This window comes from Notolepis coatsorum (genome assembly GCF_963971535.1).
Source record: "Notolepis coatsorum genome assembly, chromosome: 2".
Lineage (NCBI taxonomy): Eukaryota > Metazoa > Chordata > Actinopteri > Aulopiformes > Paralepididae > Notolepis > Notolepis coatsorum.
In genome coordinates this window covers 180898032-180920843 of record NC_140166.1, presented here as the reverse complement: position 1 = coordinate 180920843, position 22812 = coordinate 180898032, and positions in this window count along the sequence as shown.

Genomic DNA, 22812 nt, shown 5'->3' with positions numbered 1-22812 from the left:
TTTGCGGGCAGTGCGCATACTGTACATACACACACACTCATTGTCTGTCTTTCCATATACCATAACTGTATAATGTAATGTGGTGCGTTTCATGTGGACAGCGCACATGGGAACGCACACACGCCATATGCCGCGGAGCAACACACACACACACCAAACATTCCCTCTTGTCAGCTTTCGTAGGATGTCCGAATGCGCACAATCATTTCATTCCGTTTCCGTTGTTATAGCAGAATGACGTTCATACAGCAAGACATTCATTCATCACATCACATTTATTACTCACAGTCATGATGCATTCGCTTCGCTCTGCACTCCTAGGTTGACGTGTTGGCCAAGCAGAAGCACACATATCCGCCAGGTTAAATGGGAGGGGTTGACGCAAGGTAATCGTCACGTGAGCGATATGATTGTATTGTACTGTTTACTTGGTTATTTGTAATTTAAAACAGTTGAAAATTATGTGAGATAGTGGAGGATATATATTTTGTGTGTAGGAATTGGTTTAATGTGTTAAAAAGAATAATAATATGTACATCCTGTTTAAAGCCTAGTGGGAGGGGCTATTGGATACAAGAGAGCTGCTTTGGCCCAGGGACGTGAATGAATGAATGAATGAATGAATGAATGAAAACTTTATTTAACAGATTGCAGAATGGGTACAATACAGTACGGCTCAATACATACAATTGTTAAGGGGATGCAGACCTGAGAAAGACGTTTGTCTTGTTTCCATCAGGGTCCCCCATTTTCAATTCATATAGACATATATGACATACATGACATACAGATAGTCAGTACTGCTACATCTATACATTTATGACATACCAGATTTGCAAATACAGTACTGTTTGTGATACAGAAGGAGTCAAGAAAAGGGAGTATATACATTTGACGTAGAAACTGTACATTGGAGGAGGTTGGGTGGGGGGGGTTGGGTACATTGGGATATTGACAACCATACTGGGTAATTTACATTGGAGGTGGTTGGGGGGGGGGGGGGGGCGGGGGGCACACTGTATAAACAAGTAACACTGTACATTGAGGGGGGGGGGAGGAGACACTGTACAAACAAACACAATTGTACATTGAACTATTGACAAAACCATACTAGGTAAATGACTGTACATTGGAGGGGGTTGGGTTAGGATATTTACAGGGGCCAGTGTTGAATTGCAGTCTCCCGTAGGTGTCCCTTGAGAGAGGTTTTGAAAGTGGGTAGTGATCCACATTCCTTTACAGCTTTGGGTAGGGCGTTCCACATTGATGTGGCATAATTGCGAAACGTGTTTAGTCCCTTATTTGAGCCGAATCTGGGTTTAACATGATTTGTGGAGCTCCCTCTGGTGTTGTGATCGTGGTATTCACTGACCTTTGGGAAGTATTTTGACATGTACATGGGTACCGTGGTCGTGTAGTGTATCTTGTAGACCAGGCCCATTGCAAGTTGTTGTACTCTGTCGTCTACTCTAAGCCATCCTAGGTTGTCAAAGTGGGCAGGGGTGAGGTGGGTTCTAGGAGTAAGGTCAAGCAGTAGTCTGACCAGTTTGTTTTGAGATGTTTGTAATTTTGTTTTTAGCGCCTTTGAGGTGCTTTGGTACCATGAGGTGCAAGCATAGTCGTAGTACCCCTGAATGAGTGCTCCTGCCAGAGTCTTCAGGGTGTTCTTGTTTACCAGAGAGGAGATCCGGTACAAGAATCGAGTTCGTTGGTTGACTTTTTTTATTACATTGGATGCCATTTTGTCACAGGAGAGATTAGCCTCTAGGATGGAACCCAGGTAGGTAATTTCATCTTTCCTTGTGACAATATTGTCACCCACTGTAACTGAGAAGCCGTCGGTCTTGCTGAGTTTGTTATTTGAACCGAAGAGAATGGACTCTGTTTTGCCCATGTGTAATGATAGTTTGTTATCAGCGAGCCATATGCAGATTCTGCCTAGTTCCGAGCTGAGGGTTTTTTCAACCTGTAACTTGTTCTTGTCAGAGACCAGCAGGGCTGAGTCGTCCGCAAACAGGAACAAGTTGCAGTCACAAGCTGATGACATGTCATTTGCATAAATTAGGAACAGTAGCGGTCCTAGTATGCTTCCTTGTGGAACACCACAGCTCACTGTGAGGGGGGGGGATAGGGTACCGTTTACCTCCACCATCTGTTCCCTCCCCTCAAGGTAGGATTGCATCCAGCTCACTGATAGACTATCAAAACCAATTGCTTTTAGCTTGTCAATCAGAATGGAGTGATTGACCGTGTCAAAGGCCTTTTGTAGGTCCAGCATGACCATGCCGCAGTATTTGCCTGCGTCCACCTCTTGTTTGAATGGACTGAGTTACAGTGAAGGTAACCAGGATCCCTAGTAAAACGTGTTGGTATTGCTTGTAGTGGAAGTAGTAGTGTATATTGTGTATTGAGACTTTGTGTAGTGTTAAGTATTAAGTATATTTTGTTTTGTTTAATTGTTTTCTCTTTTTCCACTTTTGTTAGATATAGTAAGTATAGGGTATTTTGGTTTACGTTACTTTCACTTTTCACATTTTTTTGTAAAACTATATCACCTCTGCACTTTTGGGAGGCGGGAAATAAACACCCACCAACGAGATCTTTCGACTACGCCTGTTTATGAGAGAATCAAAGGAGTTCGGGAGAGGACCCCGTCACAATAACTAAAAACTATAGGAACAGTGAGGACAAAAGGTGCCTATATATCAGTGGTTCTCAACTGGTCTAGCCTCGGGACCCAACATTTTCCTTAGTCATTAAGTCGCGACCCAACATTTTTAACCACTATGATTTATGTAAAAAAAAGAAAATTGCAGTAATACGCAATCTTTCAAAATATGAAATAAACACAAAAAAGTGCAACAAAAGTACAACTATTGCTAAAAACCCAATGAAATAAAATAATAATAAATAATATATGCTTCTTAGCAGATTTCTTAGCTTAACATAACAGACCTAAATTTGGGGGAACTAATGGGATAACTAGGGTTGCAACAAAAGTGCAATTAGGGCTAAAATTAAAACCCAATGAAATAAAATAATAATAAATAATATGCTTCTTAGCAGATTTCTTAGCTTAACATAACAGACCTAAGTTTGGGGGAACTAATGGGATAACTGGGGTTGCAACAAAAGTGCAACTAGGGCTAAAAACCCAATGAAATTAAATAATAATAATAATAATAATAATAATAATAATAATAATAATAATAATAATAATAATAATAATAATAATAATAATAATAATAATAATGCTTCTTAGCAGACTTCTTAGCTTAACATAACAGACCTACAGTACGTTTGGGGGAACTAATGGGATAACTGGGGTTGCAACAAAAGTGCAACTAAGGGCTAAAAACACAATGAAATAATAATAATAAATAATATATCCTTCTTAGCAGACTTCTTAGCTTAACATGCAGGGAACTAATGGGATAACTGGGGATGTTGTTTGCTCCTGACAAGAGTCTCAAAGTCTGGGGTGATAGTAGACAAAGCAACTCTGAGGTCATGCTCAATGTCAAATCTGTTCCTCCGCTTTGTCTTCAGCTAGACCAGAGCTGAGAAGCCACTTTCACAAAGATAGGTAGTGAGAAAAAAAAAGTAAAAAAAAAAAATTACTTTTAACTTTTTTTTTTTTTTTTTTGCACACATTCGCGACCCACTCAAAATGGCGCGACCCACCAGTTGAGAAACACATATGACCAAAAGCCTGTCTGAACATATGTGTTTTTAGCTGTTTTTTTAAAAGAGTTTTCTGAAGGGGCAGGTCCAGGGGGAGGGCATTCCAGAGCCTTGGTGCTGTCACCTCGAAGGCTCGATCACCCCTTGTCTAATCTGTTTCATACACTAAGGTATACTCGCCTCACTCTCTGTACCAGTTCAGTCTACATTAGTTGTTCTTTTCCAAGCTGGGTGTAATTATGGCTCTGAAATTACTGTGGCTGTCAACGTAGCCCTCATTTCACCCCAGCAGTGACTGTAGTGGCCGCTTGTTGCTCCCCAATGAATCGACAAGCGTCACGATGCACCCACTTAGATATTTCCTATACTCAGCAATCAAAGTTGTGGATGTTGAATGAGTTGAATGTCCAAGTTGCAGCCAATGTAGTTTGCAGGGTTTTATTGTCCAAAGGAAAGATGTATGATGATGTTGAACAGAACAGTTGTCAATTGTATGTTACAGAGATAAGCAGTTCCAACAGTGAAAGCAGGTTTGAGAGTAAATCCTCGGCAGGTGCACACGATTCCATTGATTAGCTAGGCTATTTATAGAAGAGTGGCTATAATGGAGGCGGAGAGCCCTCTAGTGTTCAAACATAAATAAGACACTATCCTAAGCACAATAATAATAACTAGACAATTCCGCGCGGGGGAAATTGTGAAAGTGTGGGTGACGCCTGTGCACCGCCGGCCAACGGGGGAGAGGGTCTCTCGCGAGTCTCTATGACAAACGGTTCAAAGGATACAAAAAGGGGGCGCGGCCTAAGGATCGGGGGAGTGGTCAACATAGACCAATCAAAGAGGATATCCCTACTGAGTGCAACGACACAACCCGCAAGTCGCATAGCATTATTACACAATATTACACTATTACACACTATTACACACTATTACACACTATTACACTATTACACACTATTACACTATTACACACTATTACACTATTACACTATTACACACTATAACACTATTACACTATTACACACTATTACACTATTACACACTATTACACTATTACACACTATTACACTATTACACTATTACACACTATTACACTATTACACTATTGCACACTATTACACTATTACACTATTACACACTATTACACTATTACACTATTACACACTATTACACTATTACACACTATTACACTATTACACTATTACACTATTACACACTATTACACTATTACACACTATTACACTATTACACTATTACACACTATTACACACTATTACACTATTACACTATTACACACTATTACACTATTACACTATTACACTATTACACACTATTACACTATTACACACTATTACACACTATTACACTATTACACTATTACACACTATTACACTATTACACTATTGCACACTATTACACTATTACACTATTACACACTATTACACTATTACACTATTACACTATTACACACTATTACACTATTACACACTATTACACTATTACACACTATTACACTATTACACTATTACACACTATTACACTATTACACACTATTACACTATTACACTATTACACACTATTACACACTATTACACTATTACACTATTACACACTATTACACTATTACACTATTACACTATTACACACTATTACACTATTACACACTATTACACTATTACACTATTACACTATTACACACTATTACACACTATTACACTATTACACTATTACACACTATTACACTATTACACACTATTACACTATTACACTATTACACACTATTACACACTATTACACTATTACACTATTACACACTATTACACTATTACACACTATTACACACTATTACACTATTACACACTATTACACTATTACACACTATTACACTATTACACACTATTACACTATTACACACTATTACACTATTACACACTATTACACTATTACACACTATTACACACTATTACACACTATTACACTATTACACTATTACACACTATTACACACTATTACACTATTACACACTATTACACTATTACACTATTACACACTATTACACTATTACACACTATTACACTATTACACTATTACACACTATTACACTATTACACTATTACACTATTACACACTATTACACTATTACACTATTACACTATTACACTATTACACACTATTACACTATTACACACTATTACACTATTACACACTATTACACTATTACACTATTACACACTATTACACTATTACACTATTACACACTATTACACTATTACACACTATTACACTATTACACTATTACACTATTACACTATTACACTATTACACACTATTACACTATTACACACTATTACACTATTACACACTATTACACTATTACACACTATTACACTATTATACACTATTACACTATTACACACTATTACACACTATTACACTATTACACTATTACACACTATTACACTATTACACACTATTACACTATTACACTATTACACACTATTACACTATTACACACTATTACACTATTACACACTATTACACTATTACACACTATTACACTATTACACTATTACACACTATTACACTATTACACACTATTACACTATTACACACTATTACACTATTACACACTATTACACTATTACACTATTACACACTATTACACTATTACACACTATTACACTATTACACACTATTACACACTATTACACTATTACACACTATTACACTATTACACACTATTACACTATTACACACTATTACACTATTACACACTATTACACTATTACACACTATTACACTATTACACACTATTACACTATTACACTATTACACACTATTACACTATTACACACTATTACACTATTACACTATTACACACTATTACACACTATTACACTATTACACACTATTACACTATTACACTATTACACACTATTACACTATTACACTATTACACTATTACACACTATTACACTATTACACACTATTACACACTATTACACTATTACACACTATTACACTATTACACTATTACACACTATTACACTATTACACACTATTACACACTATTACACTATTACACTATTACACACTATTACACTATTACACACTATTACACACTATTACACACTATTACACTATTACACACTATCACACTATTACACACTATTACACACTATTACACTATTACACTATTACACACTATTACACTATTACACACTATTACACACTATTACACTATTACACACTATTACACTATTACACACTATTACACACTATTACACTATTACACACTATTACACTATTACACTATTACACACTATTACACTATTACACTATTACACACTATTACACTATTACACTATTACACTATTACACACTATTACACTATTACACACTATTACACTATTACACTATTACACTATTACACACTATTACACTATTACACTATTACACACTATTACACTATTACACACTATTACACTATTACACACTATTACACAATATTACACTATTACACTATTACACACTATTACACTATTACACAATATTACACTATTACACACTATTACACACTATTACACTATTACACTATTACACAATTACACTATTACACACTATTACACTATTACACTATTACACACTATTACACTATTACACCGAGTACAATGACACAACCCACAAGACAGAGGGCGCTGTCAGCAATTCAGTACTGCAACACAGTGATGGCCAATGATGGGTTAAGTGGATGATGTCATTGGCAGCTCAGCCACGAGCCACACAGCTGAACCAATCATGAGTGAGCCATGAGCCACACAGGTGAAGCAATCACTATGACTTGCATATTTTCTATTCAATGCATTTCTATGGAGGCAGATGCATGACTGCATTGTCACATTGATTAAAAGAAAACTATAAGAGATGAAGCGTTGTGACGCGCACATGAGCACTACAACGAGTAGGCGAAGGGTTGTGCGCGATATTGTGACATTCGTGCGATATTGTGGCACTCCTTCGGCGATCGGAACAGAAGGCTAAAAAATAGTGTGAAAAATGTGATTTCTAGAGTGCGATTGCATGGCGGTCAATGGGGAGGAGAACCTTCAAACAAATGGTCGTCAGTTGAGATAGAAATGTCCAATTCCATTTATTTTTCTTTTGTGAGCGGGATGACAGCCGTGTCATCGTTTTGATGTGTTTGTTTTATTTCTACGTCCAAAATTGAGATCACACTCGCAATTCACCCAAGGTAGGGGGAAAAAGATTATTTCAGCTGCTACACTCTAAAATGCAATGCATTCCCAATGGGACCGAAATTTTACCGTTTAAAGTCGATTCGTAGCCAGACGGTGCGGTGAAACTTTACGAGTTCGAATAGCACATCGAGTTGGAGCAAGCCGGTCGTTTTGATACCTTTCACGTGTATGGGGCGCGAACGCTCTGGCACGAGTGTGTTGGCAAAAATCGGTGGAATAAAGAATAATAAAAAGAGTATGGATATGTATAGTGTGGGTGGCAACCTGGCTTCGCCAGGTCACCCACACTAATAATAATAAACAAAACACTCATATGGCCTTTACACCGGCCCCTAATTGTGTCTACACAATTATAAAACAAATAACATGGTCAGGTGAGTGTTCATTATAGCTGGCCATTGTTCTATATACCGGCGCCTAATTGTGCTTTAAACTAAACAGTTACAAAATATATATATATATATATATATATATATATATATATATATATCGGAGAAGCTACCGACATAATCAATTTCAAATCATAATCCCAAACACAAATAAGCTTGACTGGGTCCTGGTTTTCGCTTGTTGTCCCTGTGCATGGGAAGAACAAATTAGTTAGCGAGTCAAGTAACAGTCAAGGTATTTCCATAATATTCAAAGTACTTCAAGCACTAGGCTGTTGGTCAGACTTTGGTCCAACAACTGGTTCCATTATTATGGGTACTGTTCTAAAATATAAACATACAAGATATATTTGAGCCAAAGAAATAATCCCTCTTTTTTTTTTTTTTTTTTTTTTTTAAACAACAGAGCCATATAGCTCTGATAGGCATATAGCCAATGTCTACTGGTTGTGGCTCTCCATCAGGGTAATCAGGATGGCTGTCGGCGGAAGGCGGTCGGGAAGTCTCAGCCATTCTTTCCCAGGTTTCCTTACGCCGTCGTCTTTTGTAGTTTCTCCTCTTGGAAACTGGCACATTCGAAAGTGTTCGGCCATCACCGGCCCCGGTAACACCATGGGCTTCCATGGGCTTCACTTGATAAGCTTGTTTAGGCAGTTGCTCCTCCACTGGCTCGTCATCTCCTCCAACACTCCCGTCCTCAGCAGGTCCTTGCAGAGCAGAGCCACGTCTCGGGAGATGCACCTCCATGCTGCCGTCCCTCTCCTCCTCAGGACGGTGCCGCCCGGTCAGCCCTCCTGGACTGGCTGCGACTGCTGCTGTCCTGCTTCTGAGAGCTCTCGTTTTAAACACTGGAGGTTCAGTAGTGGCCCTGTTGTGTGCATCTTCCTTATGTGCATCTTCCTCCTCCTCTGCCTCACTCTCTGAGGAGCTGCAGCCGCACACATCATCTGGTTTCCCAGTACATTCCTCATCTGTGGAGTCATCTGATTCCTCTCTCTCATCATCCTCCTCATCCTCGTCTTCATCAGGTGCACATGTAGCAGAGTCAATGCTTTGTTTAGCTGGTGCCATTTCAGGTTCTTCCTGCATTTCCTCTGCAGCACTCTCCCTCACAGCTGCCACACTGTACCTCTCCCTCTCAGCGTCTGACACAGTGATTTCCTCTGTCACTGCTTCTTCCTCTCTGCCTTCGTCATCGGCGTCCTCCTCTTCATCACTGTCCTCTTCCTCACTGTCCTCCTCATCATGTTGCCTTTGCAGTTTGTTTTCGTCTGCTGCGTCCTCCTCATCATTGACGTCATCGACGCCGTCCTCTTCCTCATCAACGCCGTCCTCCTCACCACCATCATCATCGACGCCATCCTCTTCCTCACCATTGTCATCTGGTTCCTTCGGAGGAAGTCTCTGGGTAGGACTCAGCAGGTCACCCTCCACCATCCACTCCTTGGAGGGAACATGAGGCGCGCTCGCTTCATCGTCCTCTTCTTCCTCATCATCGACGTCGCTCTTTTCACCACCATCATCATCATCATCGACGTCATCGACGCCGTCCTCCTCACCACCATCATCGTCATCGACGTTCTGAGGAACTGTCTGAGGCTCAATCCACTCCTTGGAGGGAACGTGAGGCGCGCCCGCTTTGTCGTCCTCTTCTTCCTCATCATCGACGTCATCATCGACGCCGTCTTCTTCCTCACCACCCACATCACCATTGTCATCTGGTTCATTCTGAGGAACCCTCTGGGAAGGCTCCAGCAGGTGGTTCTTCATCATCCACTCGCTGGAGGGGACATAAATGGGGTTCGACTTGTCCTCCTCATCATCATCTTCCTCCTCAATCAGGCCATGTTCCATCAACCATTCCCTGGAGGGAACATGAAAGGGAATCGAATCGTCATCCTCTTCCTCACTGCCCTCCTCTTGATCGCCGTCCTTTCCTCTGGACTCCGACCACGGCTTGTGAAGTTCTAGGGCGAGTTTACGTATCTTGTGCTTGCACTCCTTGGAGCTGAAATCAACAGTGATTAGTAAAAACATCAGCACCATTGTTGCGATATTCATTGGCCGGTTTGGCTTGTCTGTTTTCCAATGTTTCATATTTCAAATACATTTGTTGTTTCTCAAGCTCTTGTTTTTTCTTTAAATTGGCAAGGCGTTCCATTAAGCTTGCCTTTTCAGCTTCAGCCTTTCTAATCATAGAGGCTATTTTATTACCTCCATGACTGTTTGGCCTCATCTTGGCTTCAGACATGTTATTTATTCTTTTTATTTATCCTTTGTAGTTTGAATGTTGCATTCACTTGGTGTGTGGCGTCAGAGCCTTCAAAAGTGAGTTTCCTTTTCTTTCTGCTTAGTATATTATGCAGTAACGTAATACAATGAAAAGAAACTTCAAATGTTCACTGATGTAGGGCTATATGGAACAGGGAATTTTATTGCCACACATCCGCGATGTCCAAGCGAAAATTTAATTTCCATACGTCCAGACGGCATTAATTGCGATGGTTCAACGTAATACGGCATCCAATCCGTTACATTTAATACGGCTTCCAGTCCGTTCCATAATCCACAATATCACAATTAATTAGTCTGACGTTAGGATCCTCCTCATGGCGTTCGCACGGAACCGCAACAATGTGACAATGTCCCGACTCACTTTCCCATTTGCAATTACAGCATAGCGTCCAAACAATTCCATCTTCACGGAAGGCGTTTACAGCTCTTCACGCTACTATCCATTTCAATTTCAGGTAATCCACAGAAGTTTCCAATCTTCTTACCTCTCTTCCATTCGTGAGGAAAGTTGTCGTATACACTTTACTCACGTCCTTTTTTTCATGTTTCATGAGGGAAATCTCAAACTTTGTAGTGGCCGCTTGTTGCTCCCCAATGAATCGACAAGCGTCACGATGCACGCACCCACTTAGATATTTCCTATACTCAGCAATCAAAGTTGTGGATGTTGAATGAGTTGAATGTCCAAGTTGCAGCCAATGTAGTTTGCAGGGTTTTATTGTCCAAAGGAAAGATGTATGATGATGTTGAACAGAACAGTTGTCAATTGTATGTTACAGAGATAAGCAGTTCCAACAGTGAAAGCAGGTTTGAGAGTAAATCCTCGGCAGGTTGTAAATCTACAAACAGTGAGAGAAAATATTTGAAATGAGCATAGGAGCAACACGAGGGAACGTCACTTGTAATCTCAAACCCGCCCTCTTTTCTTGATCCTCAACAGTTGTGATTGGAGGGTCAAGAAAAGAGGGCAGGGTTTGAAATAGGTCAATGTATTAGTCTGCTTTTTGGCTGCTGAATTCTGCTCGTTATTGTGTCATTCTAGGATGATCTCCAGGGACCTGGAGGGATCCAGAGCAGAGGATACTTTCTATATCGGGTATGAATACACACAGTGAACCAGAGTTGAAATAAGCAGTTGTGTTCAGATTATGTTAATTGTTCCATAACATTTTCTCATTCTTACAGCCAAGAAATGGAAGACGATCCTTAGAATCAGTGAATAAAAGGTATTCATTATTATATTACACAGCAGAGTTAGAAATAAACTTTTTTTCCCCAGGGCTTTTTTTGTATTTCGGGGGCACTGAATTTTTATGATGAAAAAGGTTATTAAACATCCTTATCATTAAAAAAATACAACTCAATTAATGACCTCGAAAACAGTTAACCTCTTCCCGTACAGGACCGCAAATTACATCACGTCATAAATCATTCTCTCTAGACTGTCTGACATAATTATCGTTTTTTCCCCCAAACGTATATTCAAGAGTAAACATCCTAACCATGTCACAACAGCAGTCATAGTGTATATTTTCAGCAATACGTTTGTTTACCAATAGGTTAAATAGTTATTAGTGAGATTTTGTGGTTTTTTCGCGGAGATACGCCATTTTGAATTAGCGGCTGTTGCTGAATGATGACGATTGTAGTCATTATGAGAAGAGGACATCCAGAGCTCTCAATGAGCGTTGGAATTTCTAAAAACTACACTACCCAACAGATTCTAGCTTCCTGCAAGAAAATTACTTGTGTATGAATTCTTTTTATTTCTCTTATTTATCGGGATTATATACTGTACCACAAAACTGAACGTTATTGGCATATATTGGAGCACAGTTAGTTTGTATACTATGTTTGATAACGTAATGTTAATGTCTCCATATATATATATATATTGTGACAAACCCGTGGTGTTCAGGTTCGCCACGGTTCAAGTACAAACAAATTCAAATTTCCACACAAGAGCAATATCAATCAATACAAGTATTTATTGAATTAAAGGCAGAATCCAGTGGGAAAAGCAAAAGAATGGTCGTGATACAGTCCGAGGGTCAAAAACACAAAACAGGCTCGCAGACAGAAAAAGGGATTGTTCAATACTCAGGGTAGTCGTCCGGTCCAGGGTCAGTACACAAGGGGGTTTCTCAGCCAGTCCAGGGTCCAGTACACAACGAACACCTACTCGCCTTCACCTCTCCTCTCACCTTCACAACTCCGAATACAACAATCTCTCTTTCTCAATAACTCCAACCTCACCTCCGCTCCACTTACTCTTCTCTAACCTAGTGGTTATGTAGTGCGTGGGACTGGGTGTGTGCACGTGAGATGTGGGTGGACTAATGATGCGCAGGTGTGTTCTATCAGTACTAATCAGCTACCTAATTGACTCTACTCCTTCCGTGGCAAAAGTATCTCCCGTCCTTCACATATCCATGGGAGGGGGGGTGAGATCTGCCACAATAAATATATAATTAGTAAGGCTGTCAAATATATCGCGTTAATATCGCGTTAACTCCCGATTCTATTAATGCCACTAATTTTTTTAACTCAAGATTAACTAAAAAAAACAATTTTTTTTTTTTTTTTTTACTAGACTTCACTCAGGTGTATTATTGATGCTCTCATTGATACTATGTTTGTTTCTGAAGTGTGTGTGTGTGTGTGAGATATAGAGAGAGAGGGGGGTGAGAGAGATGAGGAAGGGGCAAAAGAGAAAAAGAGCTGGGAGAGTGTGTGTGTGAGGGAGAGAGGGGGGTGTGATTAATCAGCCCTTGTGTGTGAATGTAACAAGTTCCTAACGTTTTCTTTCCCCTATTATTTCATGCACACTTTATTCATTGTTTTAAATTATTATTTTCTTTTAAGTTATTTTGTGCATCACTCTGTTTTGAATTTGATGCAAATTTGCAATGCATGAGGGTTTTTGTGTTAAATGGCTGCACAAAGCAAGCATTTGTTGACTCGCATGTTGATAAGAGTATTAAAACTTGGAACTTGAAAAAGATCTGTTTAAGGTAAAAAAAATAAATTAAAAATAAAAATGCGATTAATTTGCGATTAATCACGAGTTAACTATGGACACTCATGCGATTAATCGAGTTAAATATTTTAATCGTTTGACAGCACTAATAATTAGTAAACTGTCGGGGGCTTTTTTTGTCCCCCATTTTCGAGGGCATTTTGCCCCAAGCCCCCGTTAATTTCTAACCCTGTTACACAGTCACTCACCAGCTAATATTCAGTGACATTTGAGAGAATCAAACTTGTATAAGGTCCGGAGCTGCCCGATTGACAATGAATGGGAGACTGATTTTGTGGACCCACAGAATGTTTGTTTTAATTTTGATCAATATATATATATATATATATTAGTGCTGTCAGGCGATTAAAAAAATGTATCTAATTAATTACAGGATTTGTAATTAATTAATCTAATTAATCGCATAACCATTTTATGCCTGATATTCTATAATCATATTTCAAATTGCATGTGTCCGGATGGCAGAATTCAGTACTGTATCTACAAAACCTTCTGTTTAATCATCTTCCATCTATTAATTTGCTTAGATTTTTCAGGTCTGGTCAATTTGAGCATAGTGTTATTCACAGTCAAAGATAAAAAAAAAAAATTATTGATATTCTCATTTGGTTCATTACAATTTACTCAAGCCTAGTAACAGACACAGTATTTCTGACACTGGGAATACATTCCCTGAGATCCATAGATGTCCCTAGAATCAGATACCAAGAACATGCAAATGGACCATATAAAAAAAAGTCTGTAATGTGTATTCTACGTTCTTATGGAATGAATGAGATAAAAAAAAAAAAAAAAAATTGTAATTAATTTTGAGTTAATTTTCATAACGCGATAATTTGCTGTGTAATTAATTAATCTAATTAACGCGATAAACTGACAGCCCTAATATATATATATATATATATATTTTTTTTTTATTCTAAAGCAGTGGTCTCAGTTCTGAACTCAGAACATCCCCCCCCCAGGTGCTCTCAGTATCATCTATACAAATCTTTCCCAATGCATTGTCTATGGACCAGCTTCAGACTTCACACTTGGTGACATCACAAATTTGAGTTTGTTCATGTTCACTAATATTTCTGGACTGTCTTAGACCAGAGGAATAACATGTATGAATTCTGAAATTGGGTGTAGTTCCTCTTTAACTACTGTTGTCATAAATATGTTATTATCTCTGCAACGTTGGCTGTTGGTAGTACAAGAAACTGTGAAACTATGAAATTAGAGGGTTTCTAATTGTAGTAAAGTGTGCATGTATGGACTCACCTCTGTCTCTGTCAATGTGTCACGCAGAACCTGAGAACAGACTGCTGCACAGAGTGATCCAGACGTCAGACACAGCCCCCCTGCCACTGTTGTATAGTGATGTTTGAATGTACACAAAGAAATATATTAAAATACTATTTGTTTGTCATTTTGTGGTATAAGTGTGTCATTTGAATTAAACTGGCTGTAATGTGATTAGCTGTGGTTGTGTAACTTAATTTGTGTATGCATTGTATCTCATGTGCAGTTAGACAACAGAGCGTTTCACAAAGAGGAGTCTTCTTCCATCATGATACACATGCTTATTGATTGCATTTGTAACACATGTTAACATTCTTTATATGCACACACACACACACAGCCACATTATCAATGGTGGTCATGCACTGGAAAACGAGTGATACACTAATTAGTTACAGATACAAAAAACAAGATTTAAACCAATCTAAAACAATTACAAACTGATACACAGTGATTACTAGTGATCATGACTTGAACTGTGCATACTGTAGGTTGGAAGAGTATCTTTAAAGTGCGTTGAATGATGTTTCATGCATGAGTCAGGATCATCAACAGAAACAGCAGACCCTCCAAGCTGAGAACAAGGAGCACAAACCAAGTCATTTGAATGAGTCAGATAGGGGCCAAAGTTCCAGTGCAGCAACAATGTGATATAGGGTGGTACTAATAAGGGCTTTGTGTATAAACAATGTGATATAAGGTGGTACTAATAAGGGCTTTGTGTATAAACAATGTGATATAAGCAGTGTGCGATCCATAGCATGATCTTTGGGTGAGCCGCGTCGCGGGGGGGGGGGGGTGCGCGGCGCGCCTCTCAGCGAGGAGTGCTCAGGAGTCGGACTGTGTAATCGCAGACGTTACTAGTCTGTAGCCTGTAGTAGGTAGAGTAGAGTTAGAGTAGACAACTCACTTACCGTCCGGCCGTCTGGACGGTCTGGGCTGGGCTTCCACAGCACATTCCATGATAAAAAAATTCCGATCGTTGTAATACTAATAATAGTCCCCACGGCCACCGGAGCAGCACCAGCCGCAGGTGTAATTGCGCCTGTAGATGATCCGATTCCCGCCTCCTGCTGCTCTGTCAGCTTCACTGTCTTCGTGAAACCAAAATTGGTTAGGCTTACTTGTTTTCGTTTAGACATTTTACTGGCTGTCAAAACGATCACTGTCTGTGTCAACAAGTAACAGCCACAGCACAGGTTACATACAAAGTGGGTCAAGTTTGATGTGTGCCGTGCAGGCTGCAGCGCCGCCACGCTCCGAATGGTAATTGCAAGAATAGCATGCATGTTGCCATATTACGTGTGAATTAGTGCGCAAATCATTAATCATACATCCAAAATAGCATACGTTTATTATTATACACGATGATGATACAGAAAATTACAGAAAAATTAGAAATGCATGGAAAAAGTAGCATTTATTTTCAGTAATTTAGAGACCCCCCAAAAAATCGCAAATCAAGTTTGCAGGGGAGCTGATGTCTGATCTAGGGGAGCTATAGCGGACCGAGCTCCCCTCGTGGATCGCACCCTGGATATAAGGTGGTACTAATAAGGGCGTTGTGTATAAACAATGTGATATAAGGTGGTACTAATAAGGGCTTTGTGTATAAACAAATGCCAAAGATTATTGCCTTTCTGCAGGAGAAGACCAACCAACCTTATCAAATGAAACATGAAATATCAAGTGTATTAAAATACGATCATCTGATCATCATTGCATCATATAAAAGGTTTAGTTTGTTATGTGATTTGGGAGAAATAAAAAATCTGTTTTATGTTTTACTATGTTCTAGTTCTGTATGTGATATTGAATTGTAAAATGTCACCTATCTAATTTGGTTAAAGGACGCATTGAATATCTTTTCTACAATTGTATCCCCTTGTGTTGAGCAGTGTTTCTGGTGGGTGCAGCACACGCCACATCTTCTATTGAATATTTCCTTCCCTGCCTGGCTACCCCACACCCAAAAGTAAAAAAGAAAACCTTTAAAAACGGGGCAGTACATAAGGTAAGCAGTATACCTGACTTAATCAAGGCTAATATTATCATTACTTGTGTTCCCACTTGTGACATCACTATAGGGCAATAGTTCTGAACAGCTTGTTGAGGCTTGTTAATTTGAAGGAGTATGGTGCTTTAAAAAACATTTTGCACTGCCAAATCCATACAAAGACTAGACAATACCCATAACATATCCTCTTTAAAAGATTATGAAAAACTTCTAGTTGTGTTTCAGGAAAGGTATTTTCTGTTTGTAAAGCATTGGAGAAAAGACAGAACACATTGTGTTAGGGTTTGAAACAGACCTCAACAGCACGGCACAGACAGGTAGTTCAGAGTTAGCCAAATACTAGGGCGTATTTATTTGCAGAGTCAAAAAGAGTCAAGTAACAATTCTGAACAACAAAAAAGGGAGACTGCCTTCGGCAGAGTTATCTGCGGCTCTGCAGATCCTCTTGGTGTTAGAGGTGGGGAATCGGCGTTGACGCCGTTGCGGCTCTGCAGATACTCCCAGCTTCAACTCGAAGTGGAAACGGAGAGAGAGAGAGAGAACAACAACAGTCCAACAGTACACAAAGGCAGTGCAGGTCCGTCCTCCCTTAGCTGAGTCCAGAACAAAACAAAATGGTACTTCTTCAGTGTTTATCCAAAACACACAATTTAGCTGAGTCCAGTACAAACAAAACGATACTCTTCAGTGTTATCCAAAACACACAATTTAGCTGAGTCCAGTGCAAACAAAAACTATACTCTTCAGTGTTTATCTTAAACACACAATTTAGCTGAGTCCAGTGCAAACAAAAACGATACTCTTCAGTGTTCTCCTGTTATGTACTAGGAGCCTGATCACTCCTGTGTCACTGTGCATGCAGGCCTGATCACTCCTGTGTCACGGGGCATGCAGGTGAGGGCTGCCAATTAGCTAATTGCTGCTGATTGGCTACCTGCTGGCAGCTTTAAAACCAGCCCTGGTAACACACATGCAGGGTCTGTGGTTAGAGAAGTGTTCACTAACCATAGCTATCACGGTCTTCTGTCCTTGTACTTTAGTTTACACCAGTAATTCCTTAATAGAGTAGCATTTTGAGTTTGAGCACGGGGTTTTGGTGTTGGTTTGCACATAGGTTGCGGGCCTTTGAGCCAGGGTCGTAACAGTTGGGCGCTCGTCCGGGATATTTACCCCTAGACATTTGTTTGGTGTTTTTTTTTTTTTGCACGGGGTGTCATGGTGTTCGTTACATATTGTAACGTGGGGGCTTGAATCGTTTCATCAAACAGGTGAGTATGCCTTATTTGTTTGTAATTTGATGTGACTACTTATGCTGTTAAAATATATAGTTTAGTGGGCACCACATGTAGATAGGGACAGTATTTTCTGGTTGTTGGTTAGCTTCCTGTGCACCACATACTCCTGGGGCAGTCAGGGAAGGGATTAGCACCATCTACTTGTCTGGTACCGTATCATGTACTGGACGGGTGGATGGTCAAGTATGATCTTTGACTGGTAGCAGGTGTGGTTGAAGATGGTTAGGTCTACAGGGCATTAGTTTAAGGGTAGGTAGATTAGGGGGCCAGAAAACACAGGTAGTGTGGTAGGGCCTGATTTAGTGTTTCTTAGGGTAGACATGTGGTGGGCCGGTTTTGACTGCAGTTTAGATGTAGAAGCATATGTAGTCTTATCAGGTTAGAAGGCGCACCTGTTTGGATTTGTTTGTTGAATTTATTTTGTTTGTTTGAGTGTTTGGTGAGCATACCTGGTAGCGCCTGACCTCCTGCGTGTATGACACGTCTATTTATTTCGGGGTGGTTGTGTTTTATTTTTATTTTCTTTTTATTTATTTATTTTGCAAACTAGAAAGGTGCGCTCCGTAGGGCTCACATTTCCACCGCGTTCCCTTCTGGTTGTTATTATTGGCATTAGCATTCTTCAGTGGTTCTTCAGTGGTTCTTCGTGGTTCTTCAGTGGTTCGTTAGGGGGTCTTCAGTGGTTCTTTAGTGGTTCTTCGTGGTTCGTTAGTGGTTCTTCGTGACTGTAAGGTAAAGTGAGTAGCTTGTGGTGACTGGTACAGTAACGATGGCTTCCATCAGGGACTTTGTTGATCGCCCGTCTCATGACATGTTGGAGAAGTTTTCCAAGGAACAACTTCTAGAACTTGCTGTACACTACAGGGTAGAGCTTACTGCAAGTGAGAAACGTTTGAAGCCAACTGCCTTGAGTGCTTTAAGGGTGTTACTCATTGGAGAGCAGGTGCTTGAGGAGAGGGTGGAGGAGCCTCCTTTGTCTGACACGTCTCCGCTATTACCTGGTGCAGAGGGTGAGTGGAGGATTAGGGAGTTGGAGTTTAAGGAAAGGCAGCTAGAGCGAGAGCATGAGGAGAGGAGAGAGGAGCGTGAGCTTAAGGGGAGAGAGAGGAGAGAGGAGCGTGAGCTTAAAGAGAGGAAAGAGGAGCGGGAGCTTAAGGAGAGACAAATGTTGCTGGAGCACGAGCGTGCGCAGAAGGAGCTTGAGTTTAAGCATGCTGCCTTACAGGCGGGTGCTCTGCATTCAGAGTCACGTTCCGGTTTTGATGTAGGCAGGAATATTAGGATGGTGCCTCCATTTTTTGAGAAAGACGTGGAAAGATATTTTCCCCTTTTTGAACGGGTGGCGACCACATTGAAGTGGCCTGATACCGCCTGGACACTGCTGCTACAATGTGTTTTAGTTGGTAGGGCACAAGAAGCCTATACTGCTCTGTCCCTTGAACAAAGCGCTGATTATGAGCTTGTTAAAGCTTCCATATTGAGGGCTTATGAGTTGGTTCCCGAGGCCTATCGTCAGCGTTTTAGAGGCTATCGCAGGTCGGAGGGACAGTCGTATGTTGAATTCGGAAAAGAGAAGGAGAACCTGTTTGACCGGTGGTGCACCTCGCAAAAAGCAGAGTCAAGGGAGCAGCTTAGACAGTTGGTTCTCCTAGAGGAATTTAAAAGGTGTGTTCCTGATAACGTTTCCACACATCTAAATGAGCATAAGGTATCGAAGATAGGCGACGCTGCTGTCTTGGCTGATGAGTTTGTGCTAACACACAAATCTGTCTTTGTAGAGGAGGGCCGTGTGGAGTCCAGGAGTAGTAGGCGTCCTTTTCAGGGGAGCCGGTTCCCGGCACCCGTGTCTGCTGGTCGGTTTACTTCGACTCCTAGGCAAGGTGGCTCTGCTAGTGCATTCCCAGAGGCGGTTATCTGTTTTTACTGTAAGGAGCCTGGTCATATCGTTGCTGGGTGCCCTGTGCTTAAACAGAAAAATGTAAAAACTGTGGCTCTGGTAGAAATCATGGACAGGACACCTATGCCGACATTAGAGGGTGGGGTGCGAAGTATCAAAGGTGCAGACAGGGAGCTAGAGGGCTCCTCAACGTTTATGATGGATGGATTTGTTTCACTGGTTGGTGCATTAGGATCAAAGCAGGCTATTACAATATGGAGAGATACAGGAGCTTTCCAGTCTCTCATTCTGGATGGGATTTTGCCATTTTCGGAAGATTCTTCATTGCATTCCGGTGCCATTGTTCAGGGCTTTGGAGGAGGCTTTGTGAATACTCCTTTGCATGAGGTCTCGCTAAACTCTCCCTTAGTATCAGGCAATGTTGTTGTAGGAGTGTGTTCTCACATCCCCATAAAGGGGGTGTCCTTCATTCTAGGGAACGATTTGGCCGGTGGCAAAGTGCTGGCTACTCCAGTTGTAATTCCCGTCCCTGTAGTTTCTGAGGTTCCTGATGAGCTCGCACAGAAGCATCCAGGAGTGTTTCCTGTGTGTGCGGTAACACGCGCAATGTCAAAGGTCAAATGTGACACCCATGATGTTGTTAACTCAGATTGTGATATGACACTTAGTGACACGTTCTTTGTTGAGTTGAAAAGTGGCCCTGATGAGGGTTTTGGTAAGGTGATACCGTCTCATGAGCAGTTGGTACTAGAGCAAAACAAGGATGTCTCCTTGTCGTCCCTCTTTGAAGAGGCGGTTTTAGAGGATGCAATGATAGATACGTCTCAAGGATACTTTGTTGGCAATGACGTGCTCATGAGAAAGTGGACACCACCTAACCTGTCCAGTCTGGATGACTGGGGCAGTGTGTTTCAGATTGTTGTTCCAGCCGTGTATCGTCCTGATATACTGCATCTAGCACATGATCATGATCTTGCTGGTCACATGGGAGTCAGGAAGACTTATGACCGTGTGCTGAGACATTTTTGTTGGCCTGGTTTGAAGTCGGATGTGGCACAATATTGCAGCTCGTGCCATGTGTGTCAGGTTGTTGGTAAACCAAACCAGAAGATCCCTCAGGCTCCTCTGCAGCCTATTCCTGCCGTTGGGGAACCTTTTGAGCGGATCCTCATTGACTGTGTTGGTCCCCTCCCTCAAACTAAGACAGGGAACCAGTACCTTTTGACTATTATGTGTGCAGCGACCCGTTTTCCTGAAGCCATTCCTTTACGCAAGATCACAGCCCCAGCTATATCCAAAGCTCTGGTTAGGTTTTTTTCGACGTTTGGTTTACCAAAGGTTATTCAATCAGATCAAGGGTCTAACTTCATGTCCCGTCTCTTTGCTCAGGTCCTCCAGCAGTTGTCTATCCAGCATTGCCCTTCCTCTGCCTATCATCCAGAGTCCCAGGGGGCGCTGGAGAGATTTCACCAGACTATCAAAACAATGCTGCGGGCATATTGTACGGCGTTCGAAAAAGACTGGGATGATGGAATCCCTTTGCTTCTGTTTGCTGCTAGGGAGGTAACCCAGGAGTCTCTTGGATTCAGCCCGGCTGAGCTGGTGTTCGGCCACACAGTGAGGGGTCCTTTGAAACTGCTGAAGGAAAAGTGGTTGGCTGACCAGACTCCTTCCTCTACTAACTTGTTGGACTATGTGTGTAACTTCAGGCTTAAGCTTAGTAGAGCATGTGAACTAGCGAAAGAGAACCTAAAGGTAGCCCAAGGAAAAATGAAGGTGTGGTATGATAGGCGGGCCCGACATAGGGTGTTCTCACCGGGAGACAAGGTGTTGGTTCTCTCGCCTATTCTTGGGTCTGCATTACAGGCTAAATATAGTGGGCCATACTCCGTTGAGCGCAAAGTTGGTGAGGTCGACTACTTGATTAAGACTCCCGACCGCAGGCGCAAGAGTAGATTATGTCACGTCAATATGTTGAAGGCGTACAATGATAGGGCTCAGATTGACCAGTCAGGGGTCAAGCATGTGGCTGTTCTAACAGTTTCTGCATCTCCTATTGTAGCCGACTGTTCTGTGTCGAAGGAGATTTCTCAGGGCAGGTTGCCAAACACCCAGATACTAGGTGACTTGGACTCACACCTGTCGTACTTGCCACTTCCTGAGCGTACGGATGTGGTGCGCCTACTTAGACAGCATATACGCTTGTTTTCTGATGTCCCTAGTCATACTAATGTACTCGAGCATGACATTGATGTTGGTAGTGCAGGGCCAATTAAGCAACATGCCTACAGGGTGAATCCGGAAAAAAACGACGGATCTTGAGTAAGGAAGTAGACTATATGGTGAGACATGGCGTTGCGGAGCCCAGTTCTAGTGCGTGGAGCTCCCCCTGCCTGCTTGTTGATAAGCCAGACTGCACTCATCGGTTCTGTACTGACTTCCGTAAAGTTAATGCAGTAACCAAGCCGGACTCGTACCCTCTTCCTCGGATGGACGACTGTATCGATCGGGTGGGTTCAGCAGCCTTTGTAAGTCAATTGGATTTGCTAAAGGGATACTGGCAGGTTCTGCTTACTCCGCGAGCATGTGAGATATCCGCTTTTGTCACACCAGAGAGTTTCTGCCAGTATACAGTGATGGCCTTTGGCA